This window comes from Lepisosteus oculatus, chromosome 14 (genome assembly GCF_040954835.1).
Source record: "Lepisosteus oculatus isolate fLepOcu1 chromosome 14, fLepOcu1.hap2, whole genome shotgun sequence".
NCBI classification, from domain to species: Eukaryota; Metazoa; Chordata; class Actinopteri; order Semionotiformes; family Lepisosteidae; genus Lepisosteus; species Lepisosteus oculatus.
In genome coordinates, this window is record NC_090709.1 from 30,725,058 (window position 1) to 30,747,756 (window position 22,699).

The following is a 22,699-nucleotide window of genomic DNA, read 5'->3' on the forward strand; positions in this document are numbered from 1 at the left end:
AAATGTTGCAAAGTCTCGCAGTCCTTTGTCTGTTGTTTTTTTACTAATTGCTTGAGAGACAGCCTTTATGACATGGGCAGAGCAAAGGTGCAGAACAGTGAACATCTGAAGTTCTGTGTACTTAAGTTTGCCTTGGCAGACTTTCATTGCACAATTTAAGTATGCATGGATGGTGTCCCCATTGAAGGCAAAAAAAACACTGTGAATCAGGGCCCAGCTGTAGTCAGTTTCTACATGCTGCACTCTCTTGGTACTACATGTTGAGATGTCAAACATGAATTTACGTAGCCAACGTTCTATACTGACAATGGTGTGGTCAGTTGTCAACATTTCAGACACTGGTAATGGAGGCTTTCTTTTCCACCTCCAGGTAACGTAAGACTGTAGTACAAAATTCTTTTGTTCTCCGATGGAATTTTTCTGACTACCCCTCCTGTCGCATCCAGGTAAAGGCTGACTTTCTCCTTCATCTTTAGATGGGCAATAAGATTTCGCATACTCTGTTCTGTGTAAAGATAGGCAGCAAATGTGTCTAACTGCAAAATCTGTATATATCCTGAAAAATGGACAGTGTTGAAGTCGCATGCTTTCATATATTTTTGTGCCATATGTAATTCAATCACTGAATCATAGTGAATGCGTTTATGTTCCTGAACTCTGATGAAATGACTTTCCGGACATTCTGTGTTAGTGGTTTAGATAAATTGCCTGCTGCAATTTCAGCAAGCGGAGTTCTGCTCAGGTTCCTGTAGTATACATTGCTGATTCCTTTTGCGAGGGCACTGGCAATCTTTCGACGATAAGGCTGACGTGCTTGTTGAAATTGTTTCCCTTTTACTGTGCTGTATTTGCCCTACTTGTACAACATAAATTGTAATGTCATCATTGCCCATTGGTTTGTGTCTTGTTGTCATTATGTATTTTACATTGCAGGACCTGAAGGTACAGACTGCTTTTATCATCAGAAAGTTTTTTTTTTCTGCTGTTCTCTTTCCTGATGTATTGGTATTTGAAGGCTATTGGGCAGCAAGGATTTATCTTCCTGAACTCGATATATAAGATCTGGGTCCATGGTCGTCTTAGTTTAGATGTACCTTTTAGAGGTGCTATTTTTCTCCATTGTTCAGCCTTTAGACATACTTTGAAAGTTTTAGGCACAGACATAATCTTTCTTAATCCCCTTTTATCCTGAGGTGACGTCCCAGACGAGCTTGCCCCCTGGGAATATTCACTGTGCTCTTCAGGCTTTTTTTCTGATTCTACACAGATTTTTGTTTCTCCCTCTAACATGTCACCACTGTCTGTGCTGCCGTGTGCTGCCCATGCATCTTTTGTATCTTCTGATGAACTTCTGAGCTCTGTGTTGCCTTCCAAACTATGTCCCTCACTTTGACTTGAAATACTGACTATAGATTGTGTACTGTCATCTGGTTTGGAATCCCTACCAATACTCTCCTCTTTCTGCACCCTAAGCACTTGGGTTCTTACTTTTTTTCTATCTTCATGCCAAATCACTGATAACCATTTCTTGTTGCTGGGGCAATGCTCTCCAAGGACTCTGTTTGACAGTGTTGACCACATATTGTCATTCCAACTATTTTTTTTCGAGTTTAGAAAACTTCAGAAATTCGTTGATCATATTCCCTACTCCACCAGCCCTTGACCACAGGTCTGAGGGGTGCGTAGTGTGGTGCAGGTTCTTGTCCCATCCTGCTCTTGGTCCAAGTTGGAGGGTTACACCGATTCTGAGTCTTGTTAGCTGGTATGGCTTGGTTTGGGGGTGTTGATACCAGAGTGGTCCAGGAGGGGGGTACAGGTGTCTCGGGGGCATTCTTGATTTTCTATGACTTCAGGTTGATTCTGTTTGTTCTGAGTGTCTTGGTTATATACGCTTGTGTGTATATATGAAAAAGCTATTGAAGAGCACCCCGTTCATCTCCATGAAAGTTGGAAGTTTTGATGTTCAAAAAATCCTAAAAAGAGAATTAAAGTTTCACACAACAAAGCATGACTGTGAAAGGTCAGGAGGCCTGCCTTGTGTGCACAACACTTGATTACAGTAAAAAAATCATGAAGCCATGAAGAAGACCCACCTGTCCCAGTGTATTACCTGTAGTGTTATCTTCAGAAAATCATAAAACATAAAGAAAGGGGCCACAGCCACAGCAAGGTTGTATGAGGTTCGGGGGCCTGTCTGGTGTGTAAAACACTTGGTTTCAGCAGTGTGGCTGTTGTATTTGAATTGCTATTGAGCCATGAAAAAGACCCACCTATCCCAGTGTATTACCTTTAGTGTTATCTTCAGAAAATCATAAAAAAATAAAGGGGCCACAACCCAAAACAAAGCTGGGAAAAGTCAGAGGACCTGCTTAATGTGCAAAACACTTACATGCAGCATTGTGGGTGTTGTGATTTAAATGCTATTGGTTTGTGAACAGAATACCCCTATCCCAGTGCATTGTGCCACATTAAATAAAAGCACGAGAAAAAGAGATTCAGAACACAAAGCTGTGTCAGCGTTCTGTGTAAAAAGTCGGTTGGAACATCATGGGAGCTGTTTTTAATAAGCCGCTGAGTAAAGAATATTTTAATCTTCCTGCTGTCAGTAGTATTGTCAATATAGTTGACCCTTACCTGAATGAAAACAGGACGTAAAGGAGGGGTTTCAGAAATCAAACAAAGCTTTATTCCCGTGCTTACAGTCTGGGTAATTGGAGACTGCGCTCTTCTGCTTCCTATGGTCATATTGACCGTATTGAACAGTATTTCTCGCGTTGTGAACGTGTGCACACAGCGGTCCCCAGGTTCCAGTTCGTGCGTAATTACGCATCGATGAAAAACCGGAGGTTTAAAAAAAGATAATTAGCACACTGATAGTTTGGTGTAGAGGCTGTGGAAATATCCGCAAGTCGTGGTCTTTAAAATGCATTTGGTTTAAAGGCGTTCTGTGCTTCCATTGCGAAGATATGGACAAAAGAATATTCGAGTGTGGTCAAAAAAACGTCATAAAAACGACAAAGTGAAGGCTGAGAAAGCATTCACAATGTATTTTATACACAAAGCATGTGTTTTTGTAATTCTAAGAGATTTCGCGAAAGCCCTACAGGCGTGCCAAAATCGTTTTCTACCTTCAAGTTAACTTTTCCCCGGTCACGTTTTGCACGTTTGAGTAGTTTTAATGAGGCTCCTTCGTACACGGTGCTGATCTTTTGGAAAGCAGGAGGCAAAACTGACACGTTCTCATACCGGATGTTGAAACCCGGGCCGCCTGGCTGAAAACCAGGAATCCTAACCGCTAGACCATATGGCAGCGAACAACCACGCTGTTCCCGGTATAATGCAAGCAAACTACATAAATATGAGAAAACACGCAAGAAAGTTGTCACTCGGAGTGTCGAAGGGTCGATGTATACTGGGGCTCAGTTGAAATGCAACGTCAGGACTTTTCCGAATTATGTCACACGAAGAGAGCACAGCCTTTTCCGTCCTACCACATGTGTCTCGGTAACTCGCCGTGATTGTATAGCGGTCAGTACTTTGCGTTGTGGCCGCAACAACCCCGGTTTGAAGCCGGGTCATGGCAGAATAGGGGCGTCTGCTTTTACTACTTGCACGAATGAAGGCAAAAAAAAGCCAATCGATGTGAACGAACGGTGCTTTACAGAGGAGTACTGCCTGACTGGATCGTTGATGAACGACAGAGGCCACTCCGACCTCTTCTCGGTTTTCTTCAATGACTTACTAAGGATCTTCTTCACATTCGCCCATGCAGGGGAAGCCAGTTACACCAAAGCAAACGCAGGAAAGTGTATTTCAAGCAGAGACCAGGAGGGACTTGTTTACACCGAGAGTGGTCGGAGAATGGAACAATGCGCCCAGCCCTGTTGCTGGAGCCGATTCTTGATGAGATCTTGGGCTCACTAAGAGGCCCCCGCTGGATGCTAATCTTTCTGTTGTTCTTGCAGGTCCTGCGCTGCTTTTGAGCCGAAAGAGCTCGTCCTGGTCTGTTGGCACAGCCCAATTGCAAATGATCGGCTCCGCGTACAGAAGGAACGTGCGTTTGGTACAAGAGTGCACGAAGGCACCGGAAATACATTGGGAACAAATGACCGGACGCTCAAGACCTCTGTGAAGTACAGGAGCGTGCAAAACGAGGCTGTTTCCACCCGGTCTCGGACCAGGGACCTTTCGCGTGTTAGGCGAACGTGATAGCCGCTACACTACGGAAACCTGCAGGGACTGCTGCTGGTGTCTCGCTTGCGTTTCAGGCTGAGAAAGGGACACGTCACTTTAGGCAGGGGGCGCTGGAGAGAGGAACAAAGGGCGCGATGAAACAAAATGTCAAAACTCGGGATCAAACCAGGGACCTTTAGATCTTCAGTCTAACGCTCTCCCAATCGAGCTATTTCGGCAGTGCGCGGAGCCCACAGCCACCTGCTCCAGCCTTCCTGTGTTGCGGCATGAGCGCACCAAGAGTAGCGGGAGAGTGTTGCAGGAACGTCACTCAGAAGGAAAGCCACCCAGGTGCGCCCTCTGAGCTCTGTCCAGCGCATCTTCCTCGCATGGACTTCTGCCTGCAACGGGCAGGAAACAATTAGCAAGAACAGAAAGACACCCCATGGGTGTCTCATGACCACACCTTAGGTTGTGACACGTGCAGGTGTGAGGGGTTGCCGGGCTACTTTGGAGCAGAGCTTGGGCGGAGGGGGGGCGGGAAAGCAGACAAAGAGGTGACACCTCAAGGTCTGCACGATCACAGCTCTCCGCCACCCCAGGCTTCCGCTCGATAAGCTACTGGACACACCCTCCTCACACAGACCGTGGAAAAGCCCACGAGTGGGAGGGCTCTCTCTTCCTCCCAGAAGCTCTTGGAAATGACGCACAGACAGGGCGCGGGGAGCCGCCGCCTGCAAACACGGCTCCAGGCAGGACTCCACTCCGCAGGAGCCGCAGAGCAGAGGAGATGGGGGCAGCTTAGCTCCTGTGCAGAGACCTGAGCTGTTGTTGCTGCGGACGCTGTCTTTTCTGCACTCGGGGTAGGAGTGAATGTTGAGTTGCCCTTAGAAATGAAGCAGAGCACTTCAACGACACGGGTGTGTGTGTGTGCGCCCTGGTGATTCTGGGAGACAGATCGAACCTGGGCTAAAAGAGAGGGGGCTTAGCCCTCTTCCATTTGCTAGTTCAAAGTTGTACAACCCATTTGTATCTGCTAGGCGGCGCAGTCGTCGTGCACAAAGAACGCTTTGAAAAGCGTCAAAGGCAAGTCATTCCGAGTTGGTTGTTTGTGTTTTCCGTTCAGACGCGAAATGATGAAATGATCTCTCGGCTCCTCGGTTGTCATTTCTGCTCCGTAAAGGAATCACAGCATGCGTCGGCTTCCAGCACGCTGGGTCGGGACACGATGCCGGGGGTCAGAGAGAGCGATGTCTTCCTCGTTAGTATAGGACCTGTCACCTGTCCCCACCTGTCACGGGGGAGACCGGGGTACATCAGGACGCGCATTGAAGTGAAAGCAGGATGCGCTGCGACATGCACTGTGCAGATCCCGCCACACTAAGAGGTGAGTGGGTCTGTTCGATCACAGCGCTAGGCGAATCCCCAATCCCCTTTTGTGCGTGGCGACAAAAGAAGGCTGTTTTCACCCGGTTTCGAACCGGGGACCTTTCGCGTGTGAGGCGAACGTGATAACCACTACACTACGGAAACGGTGGTAAGACGTGCCCAGCGGCCCAGCGCTGAGCTTCGCCAATGCGATTCAGCTGCTTCCAGTGCGTTTATTGGAGTGCGCTGATGGACCGTGCTCTCTCTCCAGAGACCAGCACGCCTGTCATGGATGGAGCAGGAAAGGCGGTGCCACATTCTACAGCCCTCTCCACGCAATCGACAAAATCGGGCTACTGAAGTGGAGAAAATCGCCTCTCCAGAAAGTGCAAATATCATCTTGGAGACTATAAATCCTGTTGCTGAAGGTCAGCCCTGTCTACCAGAGTAACCCTCCCACAGCGATGATCAGCTCGTCTCACACGCGAGAAGTTTCGGTTGGAAACAAGCGCCCCCTCTTCTCGCACGTTCGAGTAGTTTTAATGCGGCTCCTTCGTACACGGTGCTGATCTTTTGGAAAGCAGGAGGCAAAAACGACACGTTCTCATACCGGATGTCGAACCCGGGCCGCCTGGCTGAAAACTAGGAATCCTAACCGCTAGACCATATTTCAGCAAACAACCATGCTGTTCCCGGCATCATGCAAGCAAACTACAGATGCAGCCATTCAAAGTGAGCGGTACAGACACGTACCGCAGGTAAGATGACACGGGGTACCGCGGTGCGTGATTGGTTGACCGACAGGGGCACTCGTGGTCCGTTGGTCTGTCGTAGAAAGACTTACTGTAAACGTCTTTACTGTGCCCGTTGTAGATATTGAATTTTACCACTGAAAGGAAATCTTAGTAGCTGAGCATAAAAAGAATAGGAGCATACTGTAACGCGTGTGAAGGCCATAAACGATATTAATTTTGGAACATAAACATACAGTATATAGCTGGTCTTGGTACTTTAAAGAAAAAAATACACACCAGTATTCCATTTCTCCCTAAACATTGTAAGCTTCGAAGTCTTTAACTAACGCGATACCGGAGTCAACAAGCATATTTTTAGAATTTGATTAAAAGGGAATATAATATGGAATCGCGTATCTAAAGAATTTATTAACGGTATGATTATATCCGTGTACTGCGACAGGGCTGTGTAGGGCTGTTTCGCCTGCCTGTTCATGCGAGTTGTCTTGTAGCCTACTGGTCTAGGTGCGTGACTACCAACTGGCAGGTTGTGTGTTCGAATCCAGCTGGTGCTGGACTTTTCTTTTAACAAACATTTCTTCGAAAAAATAGGTAAGCGATATTATGGACAATCAATTGACTTTTATATTTCAAAATATCGCAACATGATCGATATTTGTGATATTTTGAACATATCTTCCCTTCTGACAGCGGTTCCTGCTTCTAGTGTGTGTGTGCAACAGAGTACATTTTTATAGAGAAATGGAGGCTGGACAGTATGTGTTACAATATAAACATTTATATTGATTTAAATCGTGTTCTGATTTAAATCGCAAACGCGTGTTTAATTATGTGTTTTTTAATCATAATCAGGCTAATGCATTTCTACATTTTCTGTATGAACCAGCTTAGAGGTTCATACAGAAAGACAGCTTGTGTTTAAATTGAGTGTAAGGTAATTTATGCTTCTAAAGTCATGGTCAGCATTTATTGTACTGTGCTGTAAACTTTTTCTGTGCCTAGTCACATTATTTTATAGCGTTTTTATTGCGTTATTAAATCCGGTGGCGCTGTGTGTTAGTTTCCTGACTCCCATTATTTAAACTGCGACACTGATCATTCATCTCTAAATAAACTTTATTTTATATAGCGTTTTAAGCGAATAGGTAATTAGATTGCTCATAAACCCAATCGCTTTTTCTACATAAACACAGCGTGATTGCTCTCTGAAAATGCTTTTCCTTAAAGCGATTCTATTGAGGGAATAGCCCAGCTACCACTTAACACTGTACTTCCTACTTTGAATACCTGTGAGACCGGTTTAATTCATCACAGCCAGCACTCCGGGAGTTCATATTGCTTGACTAATTTTAAAAACTAAGTTATAAATGCAAACGCTTCCTCGGTGCGCTGCTCTGGTACGCCGGGTCTTACACAGTGCCTGTCGGCAGTAAGCGTTACAATATACATACCCAACACTGCTTGTACCCATCTGTCATGCAAATAAAACACCTTGAATTGAATTGAATTGAGGGAGAGAGGGGGGTAGTGGGACAGATATACTGTAGACAGACTCAAGGCAAATAAGATACTTATGGGTACGCAGGCATTCACGACAGCAACATACGAAACGTTTGCACGTACTGTATAGTTAAGTTATTACTTGGTTTTCAAAGTGCAACGAAATACAATATTGTTGTTGCTGCTGTTCTGGTTGTTTTTATCCCATAAAGCGTTTTGAGAAGCCACCTTTAAAGGCGATATATACTGTAAAACCGCTGATTCTTATGGAATGTGTTCCGCAGGAGATTCAAATTTTTATTTATTTATTTTTTAATCGCGTATCTTAGGAAATTATTTATTGTCTTTATATTTGGCCAGGGCTTTAAAGAGAAGGCGCACCAAAAAATGTTGGTGCCGTCGTCTCCGCTTTAAAGGTACCCCTGTGCTGGAAGAATTTGACCTCAGAACATTTGCCCAGCGTAGTTATAGTGGACATAAAAACAAGAGTTCGCTGGCATTATATCCTAGAAGACACAGACCTGGGGAAAAGACCGTGAGCCTGTCTCTAAATACTAATAATACAGTATGTGATCTCCTGTCCCAGCCTGAGGAACAGACAGTGAGCCTGTCTCTCAATAATAATAATACAGTGTGTGATCTCCTGTCCCAGCATGAGGAACAGACAGTGAGCCTCTCTCTCAGTAATAATAATACAGTGTGTGATCTCCTGTCCCAGCCCAAACGACGACACAGTGTGCCTATCTGTCAATAATAATAATACAGGGTGCGATCTCCTGTTCAAGCCCAAGCGAAGACACAGTGAGCCTATCTGTCAATAATAGTAATACAGTGTGTGATCTCCTGTCCCAGTCTGAGGAACAGACAGTAAGGCTATCTGTCAATAATAATAATACAGTGTGTGATCTCCTGTCCCAGCATGAGGAACAGACAGTGAGCCTCTCTCTCAGTAATAATAATACAGTGTGTGATCTCCTGTCCCAGCCCAAACGACGACACAGTGTGCCTATCTGTCAATAATAATAATACAGGGTGCAATCTCCTGTCCCAGCCTGAGGAACAGTGTGCCTGTCAATCAATAATAATACAGTATGTGATCTCCTGCTCCAGCCTGAGGAACAGACACAGACTGAGCCTGTCTCTCAATAATAATAATCCAGTGTGGGATCTCATGTCCAACTCTTAGGAACAGACAGTGAGCCTGTCTCTCAGTAATAAGAATATCATGTGTGATCTCCTGCTCCAGCTTGAGGAAGCCCAAGCGAAGACACAGTGAGCCTATCTGTCAATAATAGTAATACAGTGTGTGATCTCCTGTCCCAGTCTGAGGAACAGACAGTGAGCCTGACTCTCAATAAAAATAATACTGTGTGTGATCCCCTGTCCCAGCCAGAGGAACAGACAGTGAGCCCGTCTCTAAATAATAATAATACAGTGTGTTATCTCCTGTCCCAGCCTGAGGAACAGTGAGCCTGTCAATCAATAATAATAATACAATATGTGATGTCCTGTCTCAGCCTGTGGAACAGAGAGTAAGCCTGTCTCTCAATAATAATAATACAGTGTGTGATCTCCTGTCCCAGCCTGGGGAACAGTGAGCCAGACTCTCAGTAATAATAATAATACAGTGTGATCTACTGTCCCAGCATGAGGAACAGTGAGTCTGTCTCTCAATAATAATAATACAGTGTGATTTCCTGTCCCAGCCTGTGGAACATACAGTGAGCCTGTCTCTCTATAATAATAATATAATGTATGACCTCCTGTCCCAGCCTGGGGAACATACAGTGAGCCTGTCTCACTATAATAATAATACAGTGTGTGATCTCCTGTCCCAGTCTGAGGAACAGACAGTCAGCCTATCTGTTAGTAATATAATACAGTGTGTGATCTCCTGTCCCAGCCTGAGGAACAATAAGCCTGTCAATCAATAATAATACAGTATGTGATGTCCTGTCTCAGCCTGAGGAACAGAGAGTAAGCTTGTCTCTCAATAATAATAATTCAGTGTGGGATCTCCTGTCCCAGTCTGATGAACAGACAGTGAGCCTCTCTCTCAATAATAATAATAATACAGTGAGTGATCTCCTGTCCCAGTCTGAGGAACAAACAGTGAGCCTGTCTCTAAATAACAATTATACAGTGTGGGATCTCCTGTCCCAGCCTGGGGAACAGTGAGCCAGACTCTCAATCATAATAATAATAGAGTGTGATCTACTGTCCCAGCCTGAGGAACAGACAGTGAGTTTATCTCTCAATAATAATACAGTGTTATCACCTCTCCCAGCCTGGGGAACAGACAGTGAGCCTGTCTCTCTATAATAATAATTCAGTGTGGGATCTCCTGTCCAGCTCTGAGGATCAGTGAGCCTGTCTCTAAATAATAATGATACAGTGTGTGATCCTCTGTCCCAGCCTGAGGAACAGACAGTAAACCTGTCTCTCAATAATAATAATCTAGAGTGTGATCTCCTGTGTTAGCCTGAGGAACAGACAGTGATCCTGTCTCTCAATAATAATAATCCAGTGTGGAATGTTCTGTTCCAGTCTGAGGAACAAACAGAGAGCCTGTCTCTCAATAATAATAATAATAATAATAATAATAATAATAATACAGTGTGTGATCTCCTGTCCCAGCCTGACGAACAGACAGTGAGACTTTCTCTCAATAATAATAATACTGTGTGAGCTCCTGACCCAGCCTGGGGAACATACAGTGAGCCTGTCTCTTTATAATTATAATAATAATTCAGTGTGGGATCTCCTGTCCAGCTCTGAGGAACAGTGAGCCTGTCTCTAAATAATAATAATACAGTGTGTGATCCTCTGCCCCAGCCTGAGGAACAGACAGTGAGCCTGTCTCTCAATAATAATAATACAGTGTGTCATGTCCTGCCCCAGCCAGAGGAAAAGACAGTGAGCATGTCTCTTAACAATAATATGAATAAACTGTGTGATCTCCTGTCCCAGCCTGAGGAACAGACTGTGAGCCTGTCTCTCAATAATAATAATACAATGTGTGACTTCCTGTCCCAGCCTGAGGAACAGACAGGAGTGAGCCTGTCTCTCAATCATAATAAAGCAGATTATGATCTCCTGTACTAGCCTGAGGAACAGACAGCGAGCCTGTCTCTCAATAATAATAATACAGTGTGTGCTCTCCTGTCCCAGCCTGAGGAACAGTGAGCAGTCCTAATAGTTACCGCTTTCCTGATTTATCTCAGCAGCTTTAATTTCGCCTGAAGCGCAAGCAACTTGTGAGAACAGGTTGGGTTTGCTGTGCTCAACTGGCTCGGCGTCTTCGTGTCGTAGCGCCGCAACGGTGTGTTTTCTTTCCTTCTCTTTTCAGCCCGGAAGAAACATTTTACTTGTTCCTTTTGTAGCCCACGCATGCCGACGCCTGTGTTGTGTTGTGGATTTTCTCCTTCTTGAATTCTCCTTCTCCTTCTCCTCCTCCCTCTCTCTCCCTACCTCTACCTCTCCCTCTCTCTACCTCTCTACCACTCTACCTCTCTCTACCTCTCCCTACCCCTCTCTGCTCTCTGTCTCTCACTCTGGAGTTTATTTTCCAGACAGAAATCCAGCTCCGTCCCTCCTGTGGAAGATTGGTGATGCAGGATGAGAGCCCCTAACCGAGAGCACTGCAGCGACAGGTTCTGTGGTCTGTTTCAAATCAGCCCGCAATGAGACACCGAGGAGAAATGAAGAGCCCCAGTTGCGCTAGAAAATCACCCGGGAAAGAGACTTTCAATGTAGGAAAAAAAAGTCGTTAGTAACGGACATAATATGTTTGTTTTGTTTTCTTAATCGCTGCAATGTGTGACTAAGCTCATACTGCTAAGAGTTGCCCACTTTGTCTAGATCTGGTAACCTGCTCGTCGCTGGTGGGCCAGATCGTGTCCCCCATCACTATACTGGGGCAATAGGACCCACACAGACGGCAGGGTGAGCACCGCCTGTTGGCCCACAGAGAGGGAGAGGTAGAGGTAGGGAGAGAGGTAGGGAGGGGAAAAGGGAGAGGTAGGGAGAGAGGTAGGGAGAGGGAGAGGTAGAGGTAGGGAGAGAGAGGAGGAGTACAAATTCAAGCAGAGGCCTGAGTGGAGCACTGTCATATGGCCCTGACATCAGTCCCTCAACTCTCTGCATAAAGCAGTGTCTTATGGCCATGAAATCCCACATCCACCGCTCTCTGCGAAAAGCAGTATCTTCAGGCCCTGCCATCCTACCCCCGCCACTCTCTGCGTAAAGAAGTATCGTCAGGCCCAGACATCACACCCCCGCCACTCTCTACGTAAAGAAGTGTCGTATGGCCCTGACACCCACCCCTCCACACTCTGCATAAAGTAGTGTCGTCAAGCCCTGACATCCCACCCCCGCCACTATCTGCGTAAAGCAGTACCTTCAGGCCCTGACATCCCACACCCACCACTCGCTGTGTAAAGCAATGTCGTTTGGCCCTGACATCCCACCCCCGCCACTATCTGCGTAAAGCAGTATCGTCAGGCCCTGACATCCTACCCCTGCCACTCCCTGCGTAAAGCACTGTCGTATAGCCCTGACACCCACCCCTCCACTCTCTGTGTAAAACTGTGTCATATGGCCCTGACATCCCAACCCGCCACTCTCTGTGTAAAGCAGTGTCATATGGCCCTGACATCCCACTCCCGCCACTCTCTGCGTAAAGAAGTGTCGTATGTCGTATGTCGAGGTGAGGTGAGGTGCGACACGCCAGAGCCCCGCCGCTGCTAATGCGGAGCACTTGTTGAACTGGCATTGAAAGGACGTGTGCGCACGGAGCGAGCCTTCCCTGCGGCGGAGCGTGGAAACTTTCTCCCCGCGCTGCAGGAGTTGTGTGCGCTGCAGCGGTGCCGAGAGAACAGCACAGAAGGCAGCAGGCTCTGGAGAGCGGGTAAGAGACGGAGCCTTGTGGGCAGGCGAGCAGGCCCGTTTTTTGGAAATTGCTGAAAAGGCTCCGGTGTTTGTTCGGTTTGTGGCAGGCGCACGACGCGAGCTTGCGTAGCGATCTGCCGGTCTGGTGTTATGCAAATGAGGCCGAATTGCATCCCGGGACATGCTGCGAATGCGCATTGGCGACTGCAGATGTGTAGGAAACGGCGCGCTCGTTTTCTCGTTTTGCCCACCCTTTTGAGTGTTAGTGTGGCGTGTGAGTGTGCGAAAGAGTGGGCCCAGCAGGAGACAGTGGCGTGCGGGGTGAGGAGCTGGCCTAGGCTGCGCGCTTTGTGCTGTGGGTGCGGGCAGCTTGCAGGGCCTTATACAACTTATACTTACCTGGCAGGGGTGATACCTTGATCATCCTGTAGGTGGAGTAGTTGGATTGTTTTCTTGTTTTGTGGAAGCAGTGTTTGTTTTGCAGTTTACGAAATGACAACTTTTGGATCCCGCAAGAATGTTGTGCGTTTTGAGCTTTTGGATGACCTCTTCATGGATCGCATGCAATTCAGCAGAAAAGTGTTGCAGAAGGAACTTGGCTTTGAACCTTGGCACTTGGATTTCATCTTCGCTTTCCCAGGTCAGAAAGCATTTGAGGTTGTTTTTGCTATCTATTCTCTGTTTGAACAATGTGTGGATGTGTTTGAGGCAAAAAGAGGGAAAGTTCCTGCCCCTGAGAAGATCAACTTGCAGCCTCTGACACAGAGAGAGAGGAAAACGGTGCATGTTGTTATGTTCTCGGATCTGGCAAAGACGGAGGACATTCACACCTGGCTTAACCAGTACTGCACCGTCCACCATGGAACTGAGGTTAGAGATGTTGACGGTATAAAAACAGGAGCAAGGAAATTCAAGGTTCGCTTGCTACCGGACAATGTAAATGGAGGCTTAAGGCACCTGCCCTCTACAATCCGGCTGGGCGCCTGCAATGGCTATGTTTTTTATGTGGGACAACCAAAGGTGTGTCGGTGCTGTAGGGACACCTGGCATCATCGTGCATTGATAAATGGTGCAAGACCTGTGGCAAACAGGGACATTTAGCCTCTGACTGTTCAATGCTGCCAAAGTGCAATTTATGTGGCTCGAAAGGACACGTTTTTAAGAACTGCCCTCACGCCTACGCCAATAAACTCAAAATGAGAAAGGATGAGGCAGTGCTTGTTTCAGCCAAACCGGCCCGACAATCCAAAGCAAACAACAAGTCAAACAAAGAACCCTTGTTGGACAAAGACTCTCAGCCTCCAGCCAGGATCAGTCCGGCTCCAGGGCCGGTGGAAGAGAAATCCACTACGCCCCCACAACCGCAGACTGCTCCAGACAAGCACAAGGGTTTGAAAACCCCCGAGAACAGCGAGGACCCCTCCCCCACTCCTGCTCCTCAGAACAAGGGCCAGTGTGGGGCCCTCCGGTGGAGCGGGTCCAGCGAGGATACCCAGGATTCAGCGGAGCTGCTTTTCTCAGACTCTGCAAGGGCTACAGATGTCCTCCTCTCCTCCATCCAGTCCATCACGGAGGATCTGCAGCAGCTGGTGGGTGAGGGGGAAGAGGAGACTGGTGCATCGGCTGCACCCCTTTCCCCTCAGTGCTCCCAGGAGCTGGACTTGAGGAAAAGGAAAAATGACTCTGTTTTCTCCCCGAGCGAGGAGGAAGGAGAGCATGGTGATGGGGACAGCTGGAACTCCTCCACCCCTCCCTCTACCCCCTTCCTTGAAATGGACTCCGTGAACGCTTTTACTGCTGCCACCCTGATGAAGGCTCATTCAGAGGATGGCTGGCAGGAAATTGGTAAGAAGAAAAAGAAAAAGAAGAAGGTAACAGGTGAGACAGAAGAGAAATGTGTTTTGTAAAGACTGGTTCTACTTTCTTATGTAATATGGCTCTAAACATAATTTCTCTTAACACCAGAGGTATCAATGACAGAGTTAAATGCCAGTCTGTCTTTGATTACCTCCAGCAGAGAGAGGGAGATGTGTTGATGTTGCAGGAGTGTGCTTTAGCCTATCAAGAGAGGTATAAAAGCTTTGAAGATAGGTGGGATAAAGGGCCTTCTGTTTGGTCAGGGGACAACAACAACAGAACCTCTGGCGTGGCCATTCTTTTCAAAGGATTGGCATTAAATTGAAAAGTATTCAGAGGGTCATAGATGGCAGGTTGCTGTGTGTGGATGTGGAATGGGGGACCGTTAACCTGCGGCTAATCAATGTGTATTGTCCTACTGACGTGGGAGGAAGGGTGGAGCTACTCAAAGCACTCTCTCCCCTATTGTTATGTAGCACAGACGTGATAGTGGGAGGGGATTTTAATTGTATCTTAGAGCACACAGACAGGCAGTCTAGCTCTCCGATAAAATTGGATTCCAGCTCACTGGCCCTGCAAAACTTAGTTCAAGACTTTAAACTCTCAGACACATATAGATGTATATATCCCACAACAGCAGGATGTACATGGTCAGGGAGGAATCAGAATTGACTATTGCTTTGTCTCAGAGAGAGTGAAAGTTGTTGGGGTCACTCTTCAGGCTGTCTTCTTCTCAGATCATCAGGCTTTAGGGTGTAGAGTGGAACTCCAGGGTGGGACTGTCTTTGGCCCAGGCCTCTGGAAACTCAAAACAAAGCTGCTAGAGAACGAGGGGGTAGTATCCCGCTACAAGGAGAGACTATCACAGTGGCTGTCCTTGCAGTGTCTGTACGGGTCAGTAGGAGAGTGGTGGGAGGAGGTGAAGGTGAGGACAAAGGCCTTTTTCATGGCTGAGGGAAGGAAGGCTGCTGCCAGACGGAGAAGAGTGCTAGCCAGGAAACAGAGGCAGCTGCAGCGTCTCTACACTAGACAGTGGCTTCGATGTGCTCGAGGATATCACCCTTTTAAAAAAGGATGTCCGGAGCATAGCGGAAGAAAGTAGTCGAGGAGTGCTGTTAAGAAGAGTGCAGTTCTTGGAAGAAAATGAGAAGTGTACTCTCTTCTTTTTCAGGAAAGTGGTAGGCTCCAAGTCTGTCATGGAAAGTGTAGTTGATGAGGAGGGAAGAGAGAGTACAGAGCTGAGTGCTATCCTCTCCTGCATCGAGGCCTTCTTGTCACGGACGTCCAAGGGGACTAACCGTGGGGAGCAGGAGGGCGGAAAAAGACCCATATGCGTAGCGGCGAGACGGGAAAAAGGCCCGGGCTCATTAGTGCAAAGAGTTCAGGAATGCCGTATAGAAACCTGTGCCCTCAGGGAGCGGACGTGGGGCGCCCTGGTGCTAGGCGGGTCTCAGGACATCCGAACGTCAGTGCTGAGCGAGGACAGAGTGCAAGACCCTGAAATATTTAGCCCAAGGGAAAGAGAGGAACAGGAAGGACAGCAGACCAGAAACTAGGGACAGGACAGAGAAGGACCGCCCTCTGGCTGCAGAGGGCGTGACACTTCTACTCAAGACTGTACAGCTCTACAGAGGTAAAGGATGAAGAAATTCATTTTTTTACCTCAAAGCTAGAAAACGTTTTGAGTGAAGAAGATAGGGAAGTACTTGAGGGGGATTGGACAGTAGAAGAGCTGAGAGGCTATGGAGAGCTTACAGAAGGGGAAAACTCCGGGTGCTGACAGGCTCCCTAAAGGGGTGTCTGCTTTTACTACTTGCACGAATGAAGGCAAAAAAAAGCCAATCGATGTAAACGAACGGCGCTTTACAGAGGAGTACTGCCTGACTGGATCATTGATGAACGACAGAAGCCACTCCGACCTCTTCTCGGTTTTCTTCAATGACTTACTAAGGATCTTCTTCACATTCGACCATGCAGGGGAAGCCAGTTACACCAAAGCAAACGCATGAAAATGCATTTCAAGCAGAGACCAGGAGGGACTTGTTTACACCGAGAGTGGTCGGAGAATGGAACAATGCGCCCAGCCCTGTTGCTGGAGCCGATTCTTGATGAGATCTTGGGCTCACTAAGAGGCCCCCGCTGGATGCTAATCTTTCTGTTGTTCTTGCAGGTCCTGCGCTGCTTTTGAGCCAACAGAGCTCGTCCTGGTCTGTCGGCACAGTGCAATTGCAAATGATCGGCTCCGCGTACAGAAGGAACGTGCGTTTGGTACAAGAGTGCATGAAGGCACCGGAAATACATTGGGAACAAATGACCGGTCGCTCAAGACCTCTGTGAAGTACAGGAGCGTGCAAAACGAGGCTGTTTCCGCCCAGGCTCGAACCGGGGACTTTTCAGGTGTTAAGCTGACGTGACAGCCGCTACACTACGGAAACCTGCAGGTACTGCTGCTTGTGTCTCGCTTGCGTTTCAGGCTGAGAAAGGGAAGCGTCACTTTAGGAAGGGGGCGCTGCAGAGAGGAACAGAGGGCTCAATGAAACAAAACGCTGAAACCCGGGATCGAACCAGGGACCTTTAGATCTTCAGTCTAACGCACTCCCAGCTGAGCTATTTCAGCAGTGTGGAAAGCACACACCTACCTGCTCCAGCCTTCCTGTGTTGCGGCATGAGCGCACCAAGAGGAGCGGGAGAGTGTTGCAGGAAAGTCACTCAGAAGGAAAGCCACCCAGCTGTGCCCTCTGAGCTCTGTCCAGCGCATCTTCCTCGCATGGACTCCTGCCTGCGACGGGCAGGAAACAATTAGCAAGAACAGAACGACACCCCATGGTTGTCTCATGACCACACCTTAGGTTGTGACACGTGCAGGTGTGAGGGGTTGCCGGGCTACTTTGGAGCAGAGCTTGGGCGGAGGGGGGGCGGGAAAGCAGACAAAGAGATGACACCTCAAGGTCTGCACGATCACAGCTCTCCGCCGCCCCAGGCTTCCGCTCGATAAGCTACTGGACACACCCGCCCCTCCTCACACAGACCGTGGAAAAGCCCCCGAGTGGGAGGGCTCTCTCTTCCTCCCAGGAGCTCTTGGACACGACGCACAGACAGGGTGCGGGGAGCCGCCGCCTGCAAACACGGCTCCAGGCAGGACTCCACTCCGCAGGAGCCGCAGAGCAGAGGAGATGAGGGCAGCTTAGCTCCTGTGCAGAGACCTGAGCTGTTGTTGCTGCGGACGCTGTCTTTTCTGCACTCGGGGTAGGAGTGAATGTTGAGTTGCCCTTAGAAATGAAGCAGAGCACTTCAACGACACAGGTGTGTGTGTGTGCGTGCGCCCTGGTGATTCTGGGAGACAGATCGAACCTGGGCTAAAAGAGAGGGGGCTTAGCCCTCTTCCATTTGCTAGTTCAAAGTTGTACAACCCATTTGTATCTGCTAGGCGGCGCAGTCGTCGTGCACAAAGAACGCTTTGACAAGCTTCAAAAGCAAGTCATTCCGAGTTGGTCGTTTGTGTTTTCAAAATGCTGAATTGCTGCGAAATGCTGAAATGATCTCACGGCTCCTCGGATGTCATTTCTGCTCCGCAAAGGAATCACAGCAAGTGTCGCCTTCCAGCACGGTGGGTCGGGACACGATGCTGGGGGTCGGAGAGTGCGATGTCTTCCTCATTAGTATAGTGGTGTTGTAACAGAAAGAATAAGGTTCTTGATCCCGAGATGAAGTAAAACAGATAAGTTTATTGCATGCAAGGAACAATAAAGCCTAAGTCTTGTTTCCCGCAAGAAACAACAAAACCGAAGTATTGTTCCCCGTACCGGTACAAACTTTTGGGTTATATAGTATCTTCTTCTCCGTTTCTGACGTCACTCGGTCTGATGGTAAAGAGGGGGGTTCATGGTATTTGGCCAGTTTACGAGGTCCTGGCCAAATGGTCAGTTTAAGATGTAGCGGCGAGGCTTATTAATAAGGCAGAATTAAGTGTTTCTGAGCTTTCCCAAATTAGGCCTCATTTCTCTGTTCATCTCTGTGGTGCAGCCACAGAGAAACCATGCAGGCTGATTTAGGGTTCCTTTGATAAAAGACAGCTCCCAAAGGGGGATGCACTTAGCTAAGCCTGGCTATCATGATCAATGGTCATCCATTGGCGCCTATCTGTCTAGGGAGTGCCAGTTGAACATCTGGACTGCATTACTAAGTGTCAGGTGTAAGTGACTCATATCTCACCTTGATCAACCAATCAGGGACTGGTAGGGCCGAGTAACCCACGTGGGACTCTGATGCCCATGGAACTTTCAGCCAATCAATGAGCTGAAGTTCCTCCAGGTAAAAACAGGCAACACAGAGAGCCTGTGAGATTCAGATTCAGTAAGATTCTGAGGAGAATTCTAAAGGGAATTCAAAGGAGAATTCCAGGGCAGGACGGCCCAGGAGCAGAAGGCTCCCAAGGGCAGTACATTCTCGCAGCGCACCTCCTGACCATCCTGAGACTCAGCCCGGACAACCACGGAATGGCCAGTGTGTCCGAGTACAAGAATTTTCCTTTGTTCTAAGAGTCTGGAGTGGAGGTTGCCAGAGAGTAACCAGCAGCAGGCCTCGTGAACAGGTCAGAACTGTGGACAGCTGAATCACTATTCAGAACTAGCTCTTCATCAGGAACGAACCGGTCCTCTTCCTGACTTGCTGGGACCCACAGTCATCTTTTCTCCTGTGCACAAACTGTGCTAGTTAAAGCCAACACTAACTAGCCGGTCAGTGAGCAACAGCAGCGCACCGTCGCAAGCCGCACAGCACAGCCTGGCACCGAGCCAGAGAGCGCAGATTGGACAGCAACAGCCTGCAACTGTTTCTTTGTGCCGCAGGAGATCTGAATCCCCAGAAATTGGATGAGTATTCAACTTCACTGCATTACAGCTCGAGAATTCAATTGTTATCCCAACCAGTTGATATCAATTGAATTCCTAAAAGTTATGTACTTGTTTTGAGTATCTAATGTAGAAGTTGTAACCAAGTTCACTTTACGAAACGGTCTTAATGAATGATATACTGAACGTATGTCCTCTTGATATGTGTAACTTTTTGTAACTGACCGAATATACCTTTTGTATTCTGATAACCCTCTCGATAAGATCTGTTAGTTTTACATGCATATTCTATGTATTAATAAATGTATCCTCGTGTATTAGTACCTGTGTGTGTGTGTTGGTTGAGTTATGTCGCATGGTTGGACTCTAAAGCCATCAAAAGAATCAACTTTGTGATTTACTGCTACAATTAATAATTGTCTCAGTAAATGCCCAAACCCTACAGAACTGGTGCCTTCAGAGAGCCACTACATTACATTTTGGCTATGGCAACATTACATATTTGGCGTCCCTGTGCCGGTTTTCTTACAATAGTATAATAAAATCTGTGCATGCATTACCTGTTATTCAGCTACTAATACAGATAACATTAAACTTCAGTATTAAGATATTACACTTTTATTAATAAAATATGTATTGATAAAATTCCTTGTGAATAATTGTAGTGTCTGGAAAGCAATTGTTACTTAATGACGATATTATTTCCACTACATTCAGGACAGTTCCAATTAAATCTATTGTTCTGCTTAGTCTGCTTAGTCTCCTACTTTAGTAATGTCTAATGGGCAGCAGCTGTTATTTTAGGTTTGTTGCAATTGAGAACAGGTTTGCTACAGAGCTGCTGACAAATTTCAGCAGCCAGTTTGTTGCAACTGACCCGTTGTAGCTACCAATCAGCAGCAAGGAGAAACAAACATTAGTTTTGCCTTTTTTTAAAAAAAAAAGGAAAACAGAGTAGTAGTTTATGTGGTAATTTCAGGTACAATGTATGAACTAAAGTTAACTAGTCCCACAGTAATGCGTGGCATCCTATCAACAGAAAAAAAAATAGTTGTAACTCGAAAAAACAACAAACACAAAACAAGAAGTCTCCCGGGAACCTAGGTAAATCCCTGTAGTAATCTAGCAACTATAAAAAAACAACCAAACGCAACAACTTTAAAAGAAAAAGAACATTAAAAACAAATCTGGGGAACAACAAAAACACAGAGTCTAATGCGAGAACGTTTTCAAGTCTTCAGTGCTCCTCTCGTCTCAGTAGACCTCTCTCATATATTTCTGTACAGGTCAGCTGGAGGTACACAGCTGATGGTAATTTAAGTAGGGAGCTGGGTCAGCATGCATGGGCTTCAAAGGAAAAAGTCAAGGTTTATTCCATGCTGAAAAGAAAAGGAAACACAATGTTTCAGCTGTGGAGCCTTATTTGATTGTGACTCGAAGTAAACCTTTACTTCTTCATTTGATGTTGATTTATCTCCATCAGATACCTGATAGTATCTAAACTTGACAGTTGCTTTCAGTAGCTAAAGACACTGCTCCAGGTGAAGCACAAACTCACAGCCTCGGTATAACTCTGCTGTGCACTGTTGTATAAGTACCGCGTGCTGACCAATTGCACCACTGGAGCTGTGCAAGGTGTGCAGAGACACAGGGTGAAAACGGTTTCGGTTGTGGATCCATCTATACATGGGGAACACTAAATTAGCAAGGAAAATACAAGAAAAGAAACTGAAAGAATTGTGCTAACAGCAAAGGGGGACGGAGGGAGGTGGTCAGATAAGTAAATCAGCCTCGCAGATTATTTGTATCGACATTTTTTGAGTCAATCGGCAAACAGATTTCTCTTCATGTGCCTTAAACTGTGCAGTTTGTATCTTCGTTGTAGATAGGTTTCTTCAGAAGTCCAGTAAACTGACAATAATGGAGAACTAGCTGACGCACCCCGTCGTGAAGACCCTCTGTAAGGTGATTACACGTTTCATTTTCAAGTCGTCTCCTTTACACGCAATTGCAGCCCGGACACTGAGAGAAAGCATGAGAAATGGCTCCAATTTCAATGTGAAAGCGCAGTACAGGCTCGATGGCTTCAGATCTCCCATCAATCAAATAAAATTGCAGTAAAGCGATCTATATATGACTCTGAAGTACTGGGAAAGATGATTATTTTGAGCATGCCTCCCAGGGTCTGCTACGAGGCTGAAGTTACAGTAGCTTCTTATTCGCCAGCTTCTTATGCGTGTTTTTCGTTCCACCTTAAATGGTGCTGCTGTGATGTTATGTCACCTTTCGCCTGTAGATGGCTCTCTTCAATCTGTACTAATCCGGCTGGAATACTGTAGACATCTTCACTGAAAGGGAATATCCAAATAGCGACTGTCCAAATTATATTTTTGTATGGAATATATTTCAGAAAATCGCAAACCAATTTTAAAAACTCACCACAACACGGACTTACACTGGGAAAAGGTGATTGCACTTTCTGCTTATTGCTACAGCCTTCCCCCCGATTATGAAAATGTCTCACAGTTCTGACACCAACGTTTGGAAGACAATGTAACAGACTATCAAAATCCTGAAGTACAAGAAATTTTAATGCACCAGTTTTTTAAATATGACCCTCTGATCCTGGCATGTCAGAATACATTTCGAAAAAGTGTGGCACGAATTGCACGAATTGCAATGGCACAAATTGTTGAGAATATCACTGACCTTGCCGATATTTGCAGGGGATACGAATGTATTGCACATGTTGAACTACAACAAGTAAAAATTGAGCTCCTTAGTCAATATCACCGGGAATGTCCAATAATGACGAACATCAGTAGCTTCAAGGAAACTTAGACTCGCACATGGAGTTTTACCTTCGAATGGAGGGTGGGAGAATTCATTTATACTCTCGTTGCTCATTAGCTAAAATATTTTAAAAATATGACACAGATTTGTTTGAGAAACTTGTAATCGCCTTAAAGAGAGTCTTCTTGGAGATGTGCACCAGCTAGCTCTCCACTGTCAATTGACAGGACTTTAGAAGAACATGTTCTCATACAACCAACATACAAATTACACATCTTAAGGAACATGAAGAGAAATCCGTGTACTAAATAACATAAAACTGTCGCTGCAACTTATCACCAAGCTATATGTGTCTGACCACCTCTTTGCTACTTTGCAGCGAGCACAAATCTTTCTGTTTCTTCATCGCTATTTTACTGTCTCCATCCCCTATGTGGAGATGGATCCACAGCCGAAACTTTAGGTCAGTTCCTGTTACTCTGTCCGATTGAAAGAGCTGTATTAAAGGCACTC

General features: G+C 46.5%; 4 non-coding genes and 1 pseudogene across 4 annotated transcripts; all 5 read right to left on the reverse strand.

Annotated features, from left to right (window-relative positions):
• Positions 1 to 22,699, reverse strand: part of LOC138242338 (zinc finger protein 850-like) — a 1,462,105-nt pseudogene that overhangs the window by 154,965 nt on the left and 1,284,441 nt on the right.
• Positions 4,158 to 4,230, reverse strand: trnav-aac (transfer RNA valine (anticodon AAC)). Its single transcript has one exon. It is a non-coding gene; the product is annotated as a tRNA-Val (tRNA).
• Positions 4,340 to 4,412, reverse strand: trnaf-gaa (transfer RNA phenylalanine (anticodon GAA)). The gene has a single exon. It is a non-coding gene; the product is annotated as a tRNA-Phe (tRNA).
• trnav-cac (transfer RNA valine (anticodon CAC)) lies at positions 5,634 to 5,706 on the reverse strand. Its single transcript has one exon. It is a non-coding gene; the product is annotated as a tRNA-Val (tRNA).
• Positions 17,088 to 17,160, reverse strand: trnaf-gaa (transfer RNA phenylalanine (anticodon GAA)). Its single transcript has one exon. It is a non-coding gene; the product is annotated as a tRNA-Phe (tRNA).